The sequence below is a fragment of the Myotis davidii genome, unplaced genomic scaffold (genome assembly GCF_000327345.1).
Source record: "Myotis davidii unplaced genomic scaffold, ASM32734v1 scaffold902, whole genome shotgun sequence".
Classification (NCBI taxonomy): Eukaryota; Metazoa; Chordata; class Mammalia; order Chiroptera; family Vespertilionidae; genus Myotis; species Myotis davidii.
This window is the reverse complement of record NW_006293951.1, coordinates 3,064,786-3,069,941: the sequence shown is the minus strand read 5'-3', so window position 1 is coordinate 3,069,941 and position 5,156 is coordinate 3,064,786. Positions and strand designations below refer to the sequence as shown.

The 5,156-nt window shown below is 41.3% G+C and overlaps 1 protein-coding gene across 1 annotated transcript in view; it reads right to left on the bottom strand.

Moving 5' to 3' along the window:
* Positions 1–5,156, bottom strand: part of DENND5B (DENN/MADD domain containing 5B) — an 831,092-nt gene that overhangs the window by 463,408 nt on the left and 362,528 nt on the right. The gene's annotated exons all lie outside the window — the stretch shown is intronic.

The window sequence follows — 5,156 nt, the reverse complement described above, 5'->3', positions numbered from 1 at the left end:
TACTTCCGCACTGCGCCTCCTCTGAGTCTTGGTATGCTTTTCTCTTTCCTTCTAGTTGTAGAATTTCCACTAAACCAGCCTTCCTGTGGTTCTGGATGATGTCCGTTCCATCTTTTAGTTGTATTTTTGAAGTGGTTGTTCGAGGCAGCAAACTCCGGTTTTTACCTATGCTGCCATCTTGGTTTCTCCTCTGGTACGAGATTATCTTAACAACAATTGAAGTTGTTACAGCAGACATTTCAATGTTTTCCTAAACACAGGAATTGACATGTGTAACATATCTGGATCCCAAAATGTTTCAGATCATACCCAAAATGTTCCTTAATAAGATCTGTGGGCAAAAGAGTTGCTCCGGTTTTCCTATCTGATATATACAGTGGTCCAAAACTCTTCAAGGGTCATAAAGTGTGGCTCTGTTTCTAAGATTTTGCTGACTTTTTTTATACTGCTGTAAGAATACTTATCATGTTATATAGCAATTAACCTCATTTCCTAGGTAAATTGGAAGCTCTTTGAGTGCCTAGGCCAGTAATGGCGAACCTATGACACCCGTGTCAGAGGTGACACGTGAACTCATTTTTTTGGTTGATTTTTCTTTGTTAAATGGCATTTAAATATATAAAATAAATATCAAAAATATACATCTTTGTTTTACTATGGTTGCAAATATCAAAAAATTTCTATATGTGACATAGCACCAGAGTTAAGTTAGGGTTTTTCAAAATGCTGACACGCCGAGCTCAAAAGGTTCACCATCACTGGCCTAGGACCTACCTTAGTTATATTTGTGTTCAGAGTACCTGTTGTCTAGCATAGTGCTGTGTAATAGAAATGATATGTGAGCAAATACGTGATTTTAGTTTTCTAGTAATTACATTACGAAGAGTAAAAAGAAACTAGTGAAATTAATTTCAATAATACATTTTACCTAATCCAATATATTTAAAATATATTGTGAATATGTTCATAAAAATTATTAGTGAGATATTTTACTCCCCCCCACACACTTTTTTTTGATACAAAGATTCGGAATTCTGGTGTATATTTTACATGTTCTGTACAGGACATCCTAATTCAGATGAACATTTCAGATTCTCAATAGCCATATGTGGCTCCTGGCTACTGAATTACACAGCAGAGGAAAATTTTTTTAAAAAGGTACTCTCAAGTATCTGTCAGTACTCTCATTTTTTGAGAATTTTGTCTAGTGTTCTGCCAATAAATATATTGCCCGACACTTGGTATATATTATCTCATTTAATACACATACAACCTGAAGATGTAACTATCATCTTTAGTGTTAAACCATATATTTTCTTCATTGTTTATCCAATTCCTGGCTGTTTTTTTAATACATATTTTTATTGATTTTAGAGAGGAAGAGAGAGAGGAGAGAGAGAGAGAGAGAGAGAGAGAGAAACATCAATAATGAGAATCATTGATTGGCTGCCTCTTCTACACTCCACACTGGGGCTTGAGTTCCCAACTCAGGCATGTACCCTGACCTGGAATCGAACCATGACCAACCTGGTTCATAGATGGACATTCAACTACTGAGCCATGCTGGCTGGGCCTGGCTGACTTTCTTAATAAATATTAATCTTACATATAAAGTTATGACCATTGAGTGAACATTTGGTTTTAAAAAGGTTAAATTGTTTGTCTAAAGTGAGTGACCGAGCCAGGATTCAGACCCAGCTCTGTGACTCAACTCCTGGGCTCCTCACTTTCCTGATATGCCTCCTCTATGTATGGATGAAAGAACCATTATGTTATTCCTACGTGGCACATTAATGAGCAATTAAAGTCCTACAAAAATATAAGATTCATCATGTATCACTATGTGGAGCAGTTGTTGAATATCTGTCAGGAAATGCTTAAAAGTGGAGTTATTTAAAAAATTAATATCAGAGGCACTTGTGGTATGATATGTCCAATAAAAAATAATTCTTCATGTCCTGCCATTAGAAACAAATGAGAATAACTTTTAAATAGCCTTTGATTTCTTTATACTGCAACACTCCACAGCCTTTTTATGAGCAAATTCTTGAATATGATTAAATGTGAAGCAGACACAGCCCTAGCTGGTATGCTCAGGGGGTGGAGTGTTAGTTTGAGGACTGAAGGTGACACATAGAATCCTAAAGGGAAGCTGAGAAAGGGTGGGATGCCAGAAACTAGTGAGGTCAAGTGAAGGGGTTACAGGAATAGCCCCTGAGGGAGAAAGTCTACACGTTGAGACTTCTGTGAGTTCAATCTCAGTGGATTACTTTGATCCCAGAGAAATCACAGTTGAGCAATCCTCCTATATAATAAAAGCCTAATATGCAAATCTTCCCCTTGACCAGGAGTTCTACTAGGGGGCGGGGCCAGCTGGCCAACCTTCCACATCCCCTCCCCATCCTGTGCACGAGTTTGTGCACTGGGCCTCTGGTTATAATAATTGTTGACATTTATTGAGCATTTACACTTTGCTGGGCATTGTTTAAGGCAGTGCCTGGTTTAAACCCCAGATATGTTGGATACAATAGTTCTACTTTATTTGGTAATGTCAAAGAAAACACCACAGGCCCCACAGGCCCACTCCTGCTAAAAGCCCATGATACCGAACCTAGATTTTATACCTGATTTAACTGCAATTTCAGTCTCTCCCAGAAATGTAATCTCAATCAACCAGACTAGATTTTTCCAGTTAGGCACCAGGTAGGTAATCTGTCACATGGACCCTCTCCATCTTTCTCATCCTCCCACGCCCCAAGGATACAATCTGCATAGGAAAACCCTTTCCGTTCTTCTTCCTCCCCCTCCAGAGAAGATGAGCTGGGTAAAAATAATCCTTTCTTTGGCTAATAATGCCTCTGACATAGCCTCTCCCTATAAAAATTTCATTTTGTACAAGCCATTTTAGTTGCTAGACAGGACGCTGCCTGATTCATGAATCTTTTTATTTTTGAGATGTCTTTATTGATTTCAGAGAGGTGAGGAGAGGGAGAGAAACACCAATGTTGAGAGAGAATCATCAATAGGCTCCCTCCTGCATGCCCCATACTGGGGATTGAGCCCACAACCTGCGCATATGCCCTGACCGGGAATCTAACTGTGACCTCCTGGTTCATAAGCCCATGCTCGACCACTGAGCCACCGCGGGCGGGCTTATTTGTGAATCTTTTAATAATAAAGCCAATTAAATCTTTAAAAGTACTCTGTTGAGTTTTGGTTCTTTATCAGCAATGAGCCTTGGTAAGTCATTAATTTGGGAGTGGGTATTGGAAACTGGCATGCCCAGTCCAGAGTCTGGAGGCAGAGGTAAGGGGCGGGGCCCGGGAGCTGAAGGGGTTCTGGGTTAAGGAGTTCCTGGGGCTGCTGGCTGCCTCTCTGCTGGACTCTTAGAGGCCCCAAATGCGAGTCCCAGTTTGATGACCCTTGACGTCCCCTGACTGCCTTACCAGCGCCCAATGTCAGGCGACTTATGGGGACCCTCACTTAGTCCTTCCCTAGCCACCAAAGGAGGGGAACACAGGAGAAAGATGTTGGAATTCTTACATAATTTATTAGGTAACCAAAAGAAAAATGTACAGATGTCTATGAAGACCAATGTCTTACATGGCTATTCAACTGAGAAGTGTTATTGTAAGAACTTTTGTCCTAAAGGATCATCCCATGAAGGGTCAGGGTGGAGGCAGCCGGTCATCTTCCTGGCCACTGCACCTCAGATCTGCTGCTGCTAGCCTCCCCATGAAAGGGGTTGCACCTGAGAGCGATGCTGGGAGGAACAGTCCCACTGAAGTCTGGGTTCCAGTTGTCCTTCCTCTTGCAGGGCGACAGGCAGAGGGAGTCTGCAGGGCGAGCCACAGCTGGGCCTCTGAGCATCAGGCCCTCCACTCCTGGGGGCCTTTCTGGTTCCTGGGTCTTGGATGTGGGGTCCTCCACTGCTGGCGCCTCATTGATCTGCTGCCTCCTGCATGCCTCCTACTGGGGATCAAGCCCGCAACCCTGGGCATGGGGCCCTGATCAGAATCCAATCCTACTGGTTCATAGATTGACATTGAACCATTGAGCCACACTGGCCACGCTGCAGAAGCTTTTTAATGTGATGTAGTTTCATTTGTTTTTGTTGTCTTTATTTTTGGTGTCACATCTAAAAACTCATCTTGAAGAATGACGTCAGGAACTTACCTCCTATGTTTTCTTCCAGGAGTTTTATGAGAGCAATTTAAAATGGGTGGCATGCAGGAAGCTGAGTTAACACACTCTCTCCAAGTGAAACTGAACTTTTGAACTGGGCTAAACCCAACAATACATCATGATGCAATTTCTTTTTTAAATATATTTTTATTGTTTTCAGAGAGGAAGGGAGAGAAAAAGAGATAGAACCAACATCAATGATGAGAGAGAATCATGGATTGGCTGCCTCCTGCACGCCTCCTCTGGGGATTGAGCTGGCAACCTGGGCATGTACCCTGACCAGGAATCAAATTGTGGCCTCCTGGTTCATAGGTCAATGTTCAACCAATGTCCACGCCAGCTGGGGATACAGTTTCTGGAACTGGCTCTGCGTCACTGAACTCTATTAATTTTTTTTTTTTTACTAGCAATAGGACATACCTAGCAGTTAATCATTTATACCATAATATAAGTTGGTTTGCCAGCACCGATCATAGCTCTTTCAAAGCAACTTGTGCAACCTCTCTGGAAACTCCCTTTTCTCTATCTTTATAAACTCTGATCCTTTCATTCTCCCTCAGAATCAAGTTGGGTTTCTACCTATATCTGTGTCTTCCAGATTTGCAATACCTAAAAAGGCTCCCAAGTAAAGCTTTTGTTTGGTTATAGGTTTTGGTCAAATTCATGGATTTATTTCTGGGCTCTCAATTCTGTTCCATTGATAGGTATGTTTTTTTGTTAGTACCATATTGTTTTGATTATTGCGGCTTTGTAATATACCTTGACATCAGGGAGCATGATGCATCTAGCTTTGTCCCATTTTTCTCGACTGTTTTGGCTATTTGTGGGTCTTTTGTGGTTCCATACAAATTTAGGATTGTTTGTTCTATTTCTGTGAAAAATACCATTGGGAAATTAACTTTTAATTTTAAAACCTGTCTGCTTACGTTTTTGGTGGGCAGGGGCTTCGTATCTTACCTTAAATGCTCATT